The sequence below is a fragment of the Papio anubis genome, chromosome 19 (genome assembly GCF_008728515.1).
Source record: "Papio anubis isolate 15944 chromosome 19, Panubis1.0, whole genome shotgun sequence".
Lineage (NCBI taxonomy): Eukaryota > Metazoa > Chordata > Mammalia > Primates > Cercopithecidae > Papio > Papio anubis.
This window is the reverse complement of record NC_044994.1, coordinates 65,017,042-65,032,293: the sequence shown is the minus strand read 5'-3', so window position 1 is coordinate 65,032,293 and position 15,252 is coordinate 65,017,042. Positions and strand designations below refer to the sequence as shown.

The window sequence follows — 15,252 nt, the reverse complement described above, 5'->3', positions numbered from 1 at the left end:
TGGCCAGGAGTTTTCATTGTTCCGCATACACATGAAACTCGGTGTCGTCAATCTTACGTTCTTTTCTGTTTTGTTGGCTGCTTAATAGGATCACACATTGTTATTTTAATTGCATTTTGTTTATTGTTAATAAGATTAAATGACTTTTATTAAATTTTTTAGCGGCTCAAATTTCTTCTTGTGTGAAACACCTGGCCAGGACTTTTGCCTGTCTTATGTCGTGTTATCTTTCTTTTGTATACTGATTTATGGTAGGTCTGTATATATTCTAGATATTGGTGATTTGAAGGCTATAAGTGTTGATAAGCTCTTGCAGTGCGTGACTTACTTTTTTACACTCATTATGGTGTCATGTGGAGATTGAAAATTCCTAATTTTAATTTATTACTTTTATTTTTCATATTGTGACTTAATTCATCTTCCCTTATTGAAATCATAAAGTGATTCTTTTTTGTTGTCTTCTAAATACTGTATTTGTTTACTTTTCAGATTTTGATTTTTAGTTTGTGGTGTGAAGCAGCCATTGAGTTCCATTCTTTAAACATATGAATGCTTGGTTATATCAACATGAGTAATTAAAAATAGGTCACTGAGATAGATGCTGGCCAATATAGTAGGTTTTTTGCCTTTTAGCATAGGGATTTAAAACTATAAATATCCCTGTAAGTTCTGCTTTAGCAACATCAAACAAGTTGTTTCTGTAGTATTTTTATAATAATTGTTTTACTAGATAATAATACTTTTAAAGTTTTTTTTCTTTGATAAACTCTGTCCCTATGGTGGTAGCTTTTTTTTCTCTTTGAATTCTGGAAATATTTCATTGATGCAATGATAACATTGTACCTATGTTATTAGGTATATATACATTTAAAATGATTATATGTCTCAGAGAGTTGAACCTTTTGGAGTTCAAAAATAACTCAATTTGTATGTAGTAATGCTTTTTTCCCTGAAGTTTTTCTTTATTCCTATAATTGCCATATCAGATCTCTTTGGATTTGAATTTGCATCATTCTTTTCCTAACACTTTAAGCAATTATGTTTCCCTAAATTGCAGATGTTTCTTAGGAGCAACACATTATTAGATTTGTGTCCTAATCCAGTTTTCTGGTCTTTGTTATTTAATATTGTGTTTAGTTCATGTATCTGGGTTTAGATCAGTCCTACATTTTATGCTTTCTATTTGTTCTTCGTTTGTTTTATTTATTTTTTCTTTTTTAGCTTCTACTTTTCTTCTTCTTATGATTTCCTCATGCAGTTTGTCTGCCTTTATTTATTTCTCTAATTAAGTTACTTTTTTTTCCCTGTCCTATTAGTGGTTTACTCAAGAAACTACAACATACACATTCTCTTCTCAAAATCTGTGGTCATTATTCCCTTGGAAAACACAGAATCTTAAGATGTTATCTTTCATTACTAACTCATGATTTATCTGTTATTTTTACCTTACTCTTATTATTGGATTCAGTGAGTGCCCATCTGTTTACCTACACATTTCTTATTCTTTATTCCTTTTTGCATCTAAAATTGGGGACCTAATATCACTTACCTTCTGCTTGAACTGGAGACTTCAGACGTTCCCTTAGTGAAAACAGATTTTTGGCAGATAATTCTAGTTTTCACTTCAGCTTCATTCTTGGATGTTGAAGTCTGGATGAGTATTTTTTTTTTCAGATTGCTAAGTACATCATTCCAGTCTCCTGGATGCCACTGAAATCATGTATCAACCTAATTACAGCTCCTTTCATGAGTGTGTTATGCTTTTTCTCTGGATAGTGTAAAGATTTTTTTCTTTTTCACAGTTTTGAAAACTCTCAATAATTATCTCTTTAAATATTTCATGCTCTTCATTTTCTCCTCCCTTTCTAGAAACCTGACAAGATGAGTGTCTCACTGTGTCTTCTCTTTTAACTTCTCTTATATTTTCTCACTCTTCATCTCTGTGCAATGCACTAGAGATTTCTTCTGGTATCTTTGAGTGCATCCTTTATAGTCTGTTATTAAATCTGTCTATTGAGTTTTTTATTTCAATTATTGTGATTTTCATTTCTACATTTATTTAGTTATTTTTCAAAAACACTGCGGTTTTTTGATAGTTTCCTGTTCCCTGCAGATATTTTCCGTCTGGTTTGTAATGTCTTAAAACATGATAAACATTGTTCCTTTATGGTCTGTGCATGGTAGTTCTATTATTTGGAATCTTTCGAGATTCGCTTCTTCTCTTTGTTTTCACTGTTCGTCCCTCAGGTCCTATGCTCCTGTGATTAACTTTTTGCTGTAAGCAACTCATTTCTTTTGGAAAAATATTTGTGGGAATTGTTTGGGGCCTAGAATGAAGTTATATTTCTGCAGAAAGTAGTTGTATTTATTGCAGCCCATGCATATCCTTGTAATATGCATATCCTTGTCAGTTAAATGTATGGTTTAAGATATTTGAATAATCCAGGTCTTAGGTATTTGAACTGCAGTTCTCCTGTAATGACAAGTGTTGATTGAAACTTCTCATGCACATTGTCATGCCTCACTCTGCTCAACAGCAAGGCATAGTCCCTCTTATTATTTTCCACGGCCCCTTCAGGGGAGAAGGAGCTGGACAATCTCTCATTCATCTCACGTAAGTGGTGGTGGATCTCCCTGTTTCCGCTTCATGGATAGTGGTTCTCTCATCAGATTCCCAGCCTTGGTTAGACATCTGAGGTCCTAAAAACAATTATTACAAAAGTACTATATGATCAGTATCTTTTATTTTGTTACTTTAAATCCTCAAAAATTGAATTGGTAGTTATACACATTTTACGTGTCATCGGGAATATGTTATGGTGATGAGAGGTAGTTTGTTCTGACAGGGCTGTTGACTCCAAGAGAAAATTTAGGAGATGGATCTTGAATTAATGTTAGGAAATGTATCTAGAATTTCAAGCTTTATGAGTTATTTATAGGAGAAACTGAATATTTCGGAGGAAGTTGGCAGCATCAGAGGTACATTCTAGAGAGACTGGATTGAAAAATGTTAAGACTGAAATTAGGAGGACTAGGTGAAACAAATGATTTGCTCTAAGCATTACTAAAAAAATATACTGGGAATTGAGAATTAAAAAGTAATAAAGGTGAAGACCTAAGAAAGGAATTGACATGATGTTGGTCATTTTGAGGTAGATGCACGAAACTGTTAAGAGTGAAGAAGAAACCAAAAAGTTACTAGAATCTAAAGCCTGGATCACTTAAAAGTAATTGATGACGTTGGCCAAAATCATAGGGAAAAAGTGGAAGAAAGATGACAATGTACATTTTGGACTTGTTGGTCCTGAAGTGGTAAATAAATGTTTAGGCACAAATGTCGAGACAAACCAGCAGTGAAGCTGCTGCCTATTTTGGAGGTTTGTTAGGTGCAGGGTCACAGCTGTGAACAACTGTGCAATCAGACAGACTGCGTTCCAGTACTGACTCTCCACTGACTAAATAATGCCTTTGAGTCACTTTATAATCTTCCATAAACTTCTGTTTCTCCTGCCTTCAATGAGAATAATTGTACTTATTTCATATAGTGTGGTGATTTTACCATTTAAACACCATACAGTGAATCTAGGGAAGTTTTACCCACAGTTGTTCCTCAATGACGATGTTAGCATCACGCTTACAATTGTGGTTTTAAGGCTGCGGTCACTGTGGGAACCCCAGATCTCTTAATGATATGTGTGCGCTCGGAGCTGCTTGCTTAATTCCCACACACTGTTGAACTAGGAGTCCTCTCCCTGGTACTGAAAGCATGGGTGTAAACAAGAGAGAGAGCCAAGAGAAAGGTCTCCAAGAATCAAAAGAAGGTTTCAGAACCCCAAATCCATGGATTCATTAATGAGTTACCTTTTTGATTTCTTTCTTTCAGACAGGGTCTCACTCTGTCACCCAGGCTGGATTAAGGTGGTGTGATCACAGCTTTCTGCAGCCTCAAACAGTTGGCCTCAAACCATCCTCCTGCCTCAGCTTCCCAAGTAGCTGGGACCACAGGCGCATGCCACCGCACCTGGCTCATTTTACTTTGCTTTGTAGAGATGTGGGTCTCAATGTGTTGCTTAGGCTGGTCTCAAACTGCTGACTCAAGAGACCCTCCTTTTCTGGTCTCCCAGAGAGGTGGGATGACAAGTGTGAGCCACCCCATCTGGCCCTACTTTTTGAAATAGTCTGTAAAAATTTGTAATCATTTAATTTGTAGCAGTGTGACTAATTGAAATTATTGAGATCAATGAAAGGTAGTTGGTATCCCAAAACATCCAGAAGAAGGCTCAGTAAAGAAAGAGAACAGTGAGATTATTCGAGCCAGCAGCACAGCTGATGGGAGTTCCTTTTGGAATATGGAAGCTGGAGTTTCTAAGTTGAGGGGAGGCTGTCTGTGGAAAATGGAACCGTAAAGACAATAAAGAGAATCGTTGGTAGAATGAGAATGAGGAAATGAGTCATGGGTTTCGCATTACAGAGCAGGTGGTGCCGTTAGGGTGAGTGGGCACAGAGTGAGACACTCAGATCTGGACGTCAGAAAAGTGAGTGCCAAAGACTGTGGGATGGACGGGAAAAGGCATGTAGATGGTGAGGACTGTGAAGCTTGAGGGTGAGGAAGGGCGTGACAAAGAACACTGTGGCGGATATGGAAAGGGAGGGAGGTAGTAGAGCTTTTACAAAGAATAATTGCAAGCTCTTAGTATCTTTCTGATGAAGGGAAAGTGTGAGGAAGTAGTCAAATTTATTTTGTTTTTGCAGTTTCCAGCTTAGGTTAATGATAGATCAAAATGAAAAGTCTAAAAGCAATAAAGCAGAAGGCATCCCATAAATCTTCCTCTCTAACTAAATAAGATAAACCCATTCTTTCCTTCTAACATAACAGAACCTAAAAAATATGATATTGATTTATGTTGCTGTAGACCATTACTCTGGGAAAGCCTCAGATTATTTTTCTCACCTCTTAATGAAATCACCTTCCATGCTCTTGTTCTTGAATGACAGAAAAATGAGCGAGGAACTACAGATTTAGCAGGTGTCTCATAAACAGCTGTGTCTTAAGCTGAATTCTAGGAGCAGGTGAACCATTTCACAGTGCTTTCATAATGCAGTGCCATTTTCAAAATTACAGATTTTCTAATGCCAGTGGAAAGAAGTGGTATAACACTGTTAAGAATTCGAAGACTTCCATTTTAGCGCTATTTACAGTTTTATGTGATACAGGCTATAAAAGGTTTCCATTCTTACAGTGCTTGAGAGGTGATAGGTTTGCATGCCAAATGGATCCTGGCAGTTAGGTCCAGGAATAATCATTCTTCCCATTTCCCAAGGCGGAGACCTCAGTTTCTAGAAATAGTTTTCCTTTCAGAGGCACAGTGTGATTCCAGACTAGCCACCTGACATGATTACTTCCATTTTCAAGTGGAGCGCCCATTAAAATTACTGGTTTCAGGTGCCCATTCAAACCTAAATTACTGCAATAATTGGGAACACAAGTACAAAGGAAACAGATACAAGAAATAGAGATGGGAAGATTGTGATTTTTTTGGTAATCATGTACTTACTCTGTATTTAAAATGGACCAAGATTACTTGATATTGTAGAATGCAAATAAACACTTTAAGCTCTCAGATAGTTGTACACTTCCTGGAGATGACCTCCTAAATTGCAAATGGTGACATTAGACACAATGTTTTTTTTAAAAAATGTTTCATACATATTTAGATTAGCTTGGTTTTACCATTATTTACACTGAAGGTATTATTTTCAAGCTATCCTTTATGTCTGCGTAGCATATATTAAGGGAAAGTGGCTATCTTGGCATGTAACAAGTATCTATCATCACTTTGATATTTGCAATATGCAGAAAAAAAAGTTAGGAAAATTTCTGAGGGTATTTTTCTACTGATCTCAGGCATTTGCAGATATACAGTTAACTTCTCTTTTGTCTCAACATTAAATGGTATCTAATAAAAACAAGTGCAGTGTGCAGAATGGCCAGTGAGACAACAACAGTATATGATTTGTAAATAAATTTTATAGAACAGTAATCATATTAGAGGTATTCTTTGAATTAAGATAATTTTTATTCATGCATCACAAAGAAGTTCAAAATATAAATTGTACGTGTATGGGATAATTTATATTTGCATAACATTTTATACTTTAGCAAACCCATATCCCCTCCATTAACTACTTGATACGTGCAACTACTGCTGCTTTGTACCAAGCCTGGTGGATATTTTTACCCCAGTCTTTTAGAAGCGAGGCAATTAATGCCTTAGAAGGTAGAATTCTGTCAATAAGTGTTAGTTACATTCAGGTTCAGCATATTAATTTTTTCTTATCAGTTGCTCCTTAAGAAATTAAGTGTTTGACATATTTTTTGATTATTTTCATTTGGGTTTTGAGTCTATTTTGTTTAACATAATATTACAAAAGCTTTTTATCATTTATTTATTGCTTGTCTGGCATGCTTTTTTTTTTTTTTTGCCTTTTTAATTTCAACCTTTCTACGTCAGTATATACCTTATGTGTGGCTTTTATAAAAAGTGGGTGGCTGAGATTTCTGGATGTGATGAGCAGAGTGATGGCTAGAACTCTAAGAGTCTGATCTTGGTAAAGGGATGGGAATCATAACTTAAAAGGACACATTTGCTTTTACAGAATATAGTAACTTTACCTCTTTTCCAGACTGGCAGGAATTCATGCAGTTCAAACAGCTTCTCCATGATTGACCAAGAGGTGCCTCATGCATGCATCCATGCCAGGCTCCTCACAAGGCACCAGTTGGCATTTTACATTTGCTCTCTTGGTCCCGTGATGGCTCCTCCACTTTCCATGTATCCCACTGCTGCCTGGAATAAAAAATCCAGTGTCCTTGCCAAGGGCACCAACAGAGAACACTGCTAAAGTTTCCAATAAGAGGCTGCTCCAACTCTATTTAGAAGGGTCTAATGTTCATCGAATTCACTGGAAGCACAAAAGGTCTTGTCTTGAAGCTCCATTAGCTTGACTCATGCAGTTTTATTGTGTCCTTAACATATTTATGTGGCTGTAACACACAAGACTTTGTCATGATGCTTAAACGTACATCTTTTAAATAATTTTGAGAAAGCATAACTTTTCTTGTAAAATATCTTGCTTCTTGATTTTAATTGACACAATTTATTTAGTTTACAGTGGCATAACTGGGATGGAAGAGGACAACGTGAGATTAATGCCATCTCCTCACCACACACACACTCACACACACACACACACACACATCTGCAGTGCCACCACTGCTTCCAACCTGTGTGTATCAGAGATAGCATTTTCCTTCTCTGCAAACTGTGTCACGCTTGTAAGCCTGGGTCCCAAAGACTGCAGTTGGTTATTCCTAGACACTCAAGTAGCTCTTAGGAGAAGTTATGTCTTCTCACCTTTCTGGGCATAAAAGTTCAGCCCTAGTCCAGTATCATCTGCCTTGGCATCAGCTCCAGAACCTTCTGTAGCCTGCAGTTCCTCCCTCCTCCTGATTAATCGCCAGTGCTTTCTGTACTTATCAATAAGCTGGAATTGATATTGGGAAAACAGTGAATGTGCCGTAATTGAGAAAAGAGGATGATGATGGAGGTGTTTTATTTGCTAATAGCACTGGCACCACATTTCTGCCAACAAGAAATGCCCTATTAAACCGGTCTAGTGAAAAAGATGACTCAGGAGATGGGCTCATGTATTCTTTGTGTCACTTAGGATGAGCAAATAAGGACATTCTGAGAGAATTAAGGGGCAGGGATATTGCTAATAACCAATCAAGAGCTTCCCTGGTTGCCCTTGGACAGAAACAACAGCAACAACAACAACACTAAGAACAACAAAACGTGTTCTATGACAGCTAATTCAAATGTGCAAACTCCAGTATTTGGACAATATAGGGGTGTGTGTGTGTGTGTGTGTGTGTGTGTGTGTATTTTGTTTTTGTCTTCATTGTTCTGTTTCTGTCATTTTTGATCTTCTGAAGATTTCTTCACTCTATCCCACACATCTTTCTATGATTATGTTTAGGAAATGCATATTTTCTCTGCAGAACAGTAGTATTGCCTTGTTACTATCTATCAAAAGTAAACATTGTAAAAGCCTACTTAATGTGAACACAAACAAAATCCAGCTTCTGTGTACTCGTGTTATAAGAGTTATGTTTTCTCAATTTGCTTAAAAATGTGAATATAAGCACTATGAGGAAACTTCCTATTACAGCTAAATAAATAAAATAAGAGAACAAAAAAGCTGTACAAGCCATGCACATATTAATAATATTTTAAAGGGCTCAAACATTTTCTTCCTGTAAATCTTGTAAGTTTTGATTTCTTAAATTTATATGAGTAAAATTTATGTTAAACTAGAAAAAAGTCAGGATATATATACTCTGTGCCCACATGAAAGCCATTATAATTGTAGACAAACTCAAAATGAGAAGCTATAATTGCCAACCCCATAGTTAGAGAAAACAGTATACCTTTAAAAGAAGTTTAAAACGTGGTGATATGAATTTTATACTAGAGCAATGCTGCTTCTAGACACGAGGGAATTAAATCAGAGTATTAAAATAATATGATTATGCAAGCTATTTTATACTGTGCTGTTAAGGTTTTTTTTTTTTTTGCCATTGATTTTTAAAATGGCCCTTAAAGTTTGTTCAAATGATTTGAAAAACTACAAGCACTCTAGTTTTCATCCCTGAGTAAAAGACAAGGAGTCCAACACCTGTTGCAGACATATGGAAGGATGGAAATAAGAATGTCGCCATTGAAGGGTGTGGTTAGTTTCAAATCAAACATTGTTTCAATCAAGATGTATACACAAACATGATGGAACTTTCAGAAGTGAGTAGGAGATGTGGATGTGCGGATTGATTATGGATCTCAGGTCTAAGGAATGGAAGTCAGTCATCTGGGAATTGAATGAGAACAGGAAAGAAGGAGTGGACAGTGGGAAGGAAGGTGAAGGAGGAGTTTGCAGTGTGTTATTAGCTAAGAAGGGACTTGAGCAGATTTACTCTCTGAAAGAATGTAGATAATAGAAGGTAGGTTAAAAATTGGAGGAAGATAATTGATGTAACTACTATGAGTAGGAGTGATTTAAAAATCCAGAAGAGAGGTGGAAAATTAGATTTAGAAAAATTTTTCAGAATTGGAGGAAGATAATTGATGTGCCAACTACTATGAGTAGGAGTGATTAGAAAATCCATACGTTAGGTGGAGAATTAGATTTAGAGAGAGAAATTGTTCTGAGACAGATGGTAGCTAGGTAGTAATGACAGTAAATCTAGATGAGTTTATAGGGTGAGAGTGGGAAGTTTAATAACTTCCTAGCTCGTGGAGTCTTTGTTGATGGAAATGAGAAAAGTAAACATTGTCCCTGATTGTTTTCTCCTTTACTTCCCATGCCCAATTCATCAGTAAACCTAAAATAAAGTGATTGGTCATTGAATGTTAACTGTAGGGTTTGTAAATTTGACCAACTTGCTTGAACCCAAATATAATCATATGCTTAGAAGAACTAATCACAGAATAACTGGGCTTCAGGGTGAAAAGGACATCATAAGTAATGCCATCTGCCACCCCACCCACGACGAAACATACACGAATACTTGTTTCCTATGGCAGCATTTAGCACTTCTCATCATTAGCTTTCAACACATCGCTCTAATTTATTCCTCTGTAGGACAAATGAAAAAGATTTACTTACATGGATCTTGATCTTTGAAATTTACTTTTGAAACCTTTTAAACATATTTGTGTTTTTAACCATAGCTCCAACATCATACTCAAACATATTTTTCCCATGCGAAAAAATTGTATTTTACCTGTTTTATATATAAAATTGCTTTAGGTTACGTCACTCCCAATTCAAGAGAGAAGTCTTGAAGAACAGCCACATGGAGAGTCCAGACAGGCCCAGTAGACCAGATGACATTCTTAGCATTTACAAGTCTGGAATGAATTCAAATAGAAAATGACAGTATGGGAATCTGGAGGTCGACTGCCTAATTCTGATTTCAAGCCCTACCACTTACAACTGTATTCTTAGGCTAGTTACTTAATGTCTCTGTGTTGTCTGTTTTCCTGAGCTATGAAACAAGCATAGCACTGTTATGTACCTCATATAATGTTAAGGAAGAAAGGATTTACTATATTTAAAGTAATTAGAATAATATCTAGTACATACTAATTACTGCAGTGGTATTTGCTATTTTCATGGATCTAACTAAATGAAAATAAATTAAGAATTAAAATGAGACAACAGAAAAAACTTAGTCATGTAGATATATCTCAAACTTGTATTCTTACTTTTCATTTGTGTAGACTATTTTAGAAATCTGGGTCTCATAAAAATTTGATTGACTTGTATTTTAGTTTGTATTACAGGAAAATTCTTGAAGATTATAGTGCAGTGCTTAAAAATATAAATTGATTCCAAAGTCAGCATTCTTTTTTGTAGCATAAGTACTAATTTCTATCAAAATACTGGATTTATTTTTCTACGGCCAATTAATAAATGGTTTGCAGTTAAATATTGGCGCTGCATGTTAGCTCATTAGATTTCTGAGGATAATTATGAAAAACACTGTAACACAACTTTAGTTTTTCCACATTTTATTTGTCATTTATTTGATAAAAGTGTAACACAGTCAAGACAATTTAAAAATTCTGATGAGTTATTCAAAGCCAATGCAAATAATAGAGATTGTTAGGTAACTTAGAAAACTAGTATAGATTTTATTTGATGCCACTTTCAGTGTGTACTTGTCAGTAAGAGGGAGAACGATAAGGATGAATGATACAATTCAAGATATCTGAGATTGTGGAAATTTGAGGAAAAGTATTGTTCTCTAAGACTATCCTGTTAGGTAGTTGAGCTGTGCATTGAAAATATCACAGTATCAAAGCTGATTTTATAATCAGAAGGTTTGTAAACATAGTTGTGTCACCTGGTCAGGAAATGACATATATTCATGACCTGTTCTGGGAATACCAGTGTATTCTGTGATATACTGGGCATACATGAGTTGTAAAAACCTAAACAAACAACATTCTTATCTCAGTTAAGGAAAATAAGACTCAGAAATATGAAATGATTAGTTCAAAGTTCTAGAGTCAGCACTGAAGCTGTTTAGGTCTTAAATCAAAACAAGTTGCATTTTTCTAAAGTTGTCAATTCCCTATTTCTTTCATTTATAAAATGAAGAGGCCTCTGATATGATTCAGTTATAATCTAATCAGTTAACAGTGGTTTCCAGAAAGTTCATCTGCAATGTGGCTAGCAGTATGAAATGTCATTGGATTATGAAATAAATGCATTGTGCAAGCCTGAGCTATTAAATTGTAATTTAGAGTTCTACTGGAAAAAGGTACCCATGATACAAACATGAGATTGGTTGGGCCAGACATTCTGCAGCTTTTTAGTCTCAAAACTCCTTTCCTCTCCTAAGAATTATTGAAGACCTCAAAGTGCTTGGCTTATTGGCTGTATCATTCAATATTTATTATATTAGCCATTTAAACTGAGAATATTTTAAATAGCTATTTATTAAGTAATGTACAAATTATGCCAATAAACCAATAAAGTGGTAAGATAAATAGCATATCATATTAAAACATAAATTAATATGAAGACATTAATGCATACTAAAATATTAATTGGAGGAATGGCATTAATTTACATTTTTTGCAAATCTAGTGTCAGGTTGACTATGCTGGATTATCACCCCTGCTTATGCATTAAATCTGTTATGATGTGTTGTTATGGTAGAAGTAGATGAAGAGAACCCAGTCTAACAGAGAGATGTAGTTGGAACAGGAAACAGTATCTTTTTTCTTTTTTCTTTTTTCTTTTTTTTTTTTTGAGATGGTGTTTCGCTCTGGTTGGCCAGGCTTGAGTGCAATGGCATGATCTCAGCTGACTGCAACCTCTGCCTCCTAGGTTCAAGCAGTTCTCCTGTCTCAGCCTCCCGAGTAGCTGGGATTACAGGCATATGCCCCCACACCTAATTTTGTATTTTTAGTAGAGATGAGGTGTCTCCAGTTCGTCAGGCTGGTCTTGAACTCCCAACCTCAGGTGATCTGCCTGCCTTGGCCTCCCAGAATGCTGGAATTAAAGACATGAGCCACTGCTCCCAGCCAGGAAAGAGTGTCTTAATAGGCTTTTCAGATACTGGTGATTATTCTTTTATACTGCACCAAAGCTCAAGTGATAGCTTCTTAAAGATTAGTTGCAACAGGGAATATGCAACTGTATTAATGAATTTCTTTGTATTCTGTTATATTAACATCTATTAGTGTATTTTCCTCTTAAAAGGGCTCTGTTCCACATGGATGCTTGTTTAACTTTGTGCATTATTTATTTGGCAGTTATTGGATTACTATTATGCAGAACTGCTAAATGTTGACACAAATCAAAAATCACATTTGTTCACATCAACAACAATCTCATTTAAAAAATTCTCTCAGTGCTGGGAAGCTGTCAAGTGCACTGTGGCAAATTCATCTCCTTCCCTTGAAGCTTGAATTTTATCACTGGCAACAAATATTGTCAGTTGTTTTTCTTAAAATCAACAGACTCGTTTTGTTCATTTTCAACAAGATGTCTGCCCAACATCCAAATCTAAATAACTGTAATATGTTTTTCAAGCAAAAATGATGCTCCACAAAAAAAAAATGGGTAGCTCACACAATTTGAATAACTACAAGGTGCTTTTTCTTGAGAAAAACAGGAAACAGTTCAGGCTGCAGCAAAAATACCTTATCCATGCCTCTTACAGAATATTAAAACATTTACTCTAGACTTCAGAATTTAAAACCATTGTTTTTAGTGCTTCATCATGATGATTTTAAGTAAACTTCCTTTTTGTTTTCCTACTGTGCAGTTGCATGACAGTGAATTATGCAGTGAATACTAGCTGCTAAGATTTGGTGCCACAGTCCTGATTCACTGCTAAGACACCAGCAGTTTTATCCACCACTGTTTTTGTGCCATCAATGCACATGTCAACCCAGATGTCCCAGCATAAACTGCAGGATTTGAAAGTTATCCAAAAATTTGAATATTTCAGCACTACCTCCATTTGTTGTCAAGCATTCACATAAAAGATGATCCTTGATCATTGGCCCATGCTGACATTGGGCGAGTTCAAGCAAAATAAGGAAGCCCAGCCAAGTCTGTATATCCATTCATTTTCTAGACAAAAGTGAAGTTCTCCAGACAAGGCATTAACTCTGTCTTCTTGTCTAAGCTGAAACTTTAATCAGCACGTTACTGCATGTTGGGAAGGTGGCAGTGTCTTGGTTTCTTTTACTGACTTTTCATCCAGTAGTCATTCAGCAGTGGCAGGTGTAAATGGCTTTATTAGCCTCCTGTGAGTTTCTCGACCAAGGCCTCACAATAACTGCGAGACATTTCAATGAGTTCACTATGTTGAGTTTGAAAAGTGATATTTGGCTTTTAAAGAACGAACGATGTCTATATTTAAAATACACTTTTTAAAATAATTCTTATTTGTCTCAATGCTTCCATCACATATTCAGAATAAAACCACTCAAAAATGCCTGTTTTTCTAAGTCCTAATAAAGTAAATTATTAACATCTATAAAGTGGATGAAAAGATAGATTTTCTCATATTTTCATTTTTATTTACAGGTTTGTTTGATTTTATTTGGAATAGAGTCTTCCCTTCCATAAGAAACCTGTTTGAAATGTCAGTTTCACCTTTTTTCATAATTTAGAAATAGATGGTGTGACCGTGATGGAGAGAGTGAGTCTTTTAATCTCCCCTTTCTAAGACAAATTTCCATCCTTCACGATAAGAAAAATATGGTATAACTATATTTTATTTAAGAGGAAATGTAAGTAAGCCCTGTATTGTTATATCTCTAGATAAAGTTTATTTATAAAAGTTTTCAAATTAGATAGATAAGTAAATAGATTTACAAAATAAAGCAGCAAACGTACTTAATTCTTGCTGTGCTTCCATGTAACCTTAATAAACACTTTGAAGTTTAAAAATAACATCATATTGGACAAAAATCAGTTACTGGGATTGTATTAAGAACTGAAAATAACCAGTAAGTGTCCAGTAAAATCACTGAGAACAAACTAAGCTAATCTCTGAAAATGTGCGTTATTTACACCCTAATCTTAGAATATTTGAAAATACAAGCACATACTTCATTAGTCATAGTAGTGTTAACGCCATGTCATGTAATATCTGGAAAACTCTTCCATATATTTTTGAGAAAATGATACTGCAAAAAGACAAATAGAATTTTAGTATTATTATGAAAATAGTGACCTTTGGATCTCAATAACGGAACGCTCCTGAGCTCATAGAATAATAGTTACAATAACATTTTAAAAACTTTAGTAATTTCACATAATTGAAGTATGTTACTTACTGAGGAAAAGTCAAATTGGAGTCCAGGAAAATGCTGTCTGTGCTCCACATACTCACTTATAAAGTGAAGCTGATGGAGTTTCACATTTCCAGTGTGTGGAAAAAAGACAGACCCTGTAGAAATATTTTAAAGATGACTGTAAGCACCCAGCCTGTGGGTAAAGTTAACTTTTGTCTGCATTTATTGGCCGAGCTCACTTCCATGGCCACGTACAATTGCAAGGGAGGCTGGAAAACAGAGTCTAGATGTGAGCCTAGAAACAAAAAGGGAGAGGTTTGTTCAACATGAGGCTGCTTTCTAATAGAGTGTCTAATGTGATGTATTTACTGTGAGAACCTGCGGATCGGAAAAGTGTTAAGTGTAAAGTCTTGCAATTACATCAACATATAATAAAATCAAGTTGGGATAAAGTAACTGTATTATTTATAGGAAGAGACGTGTTAAATTCAGTACTGAGTATGATCACCTAGTATGCCCAAGCACTGTTCTAGGTCCTGGATAGAGAGCGTCAAGAGATACCAAGTCCCTTATAGCACATTTTTAGCACCAGGGACCAGTTTTGTGGAAGACAGTTTTTCCATTTTCTGGGGTGGGGTATGGTTTCCAGATGATTCAAGTGCATTACATTTATTGTGCTCTTTTCCCATTATTATTGCATAGTAATATGTAATGAAATAATTATACAACTCACCATAATGTAGAATCGTTGGGAGCCCTGAGCCTGTTTTCTGCAACTAGATGGTTCCATCTGGGGGTTATGGGACATAGTGGTATTAGAAGTGTGTTGCTTATGTCCAGTCTACTCCATGATCTTGTTTCAGTTGCT

The 15,252-nt window shown here is 35.6% G+C and overlaps 1 protein-coding gene across 4 annotated transcripts in view; it reads left to right on the top strand.

Moving 5' to 3' along the window:
* The window catches only part of LOC101010945 (neuropilin and tolloid-like protein 1), a 124,693-nt gene that overhangs the window by 51,791 nt on the left and 57,650 nt on the right, over positions 1-15,252 (top strand). The gene's annotated exons all lie outside the window — the stretch shown is intronic.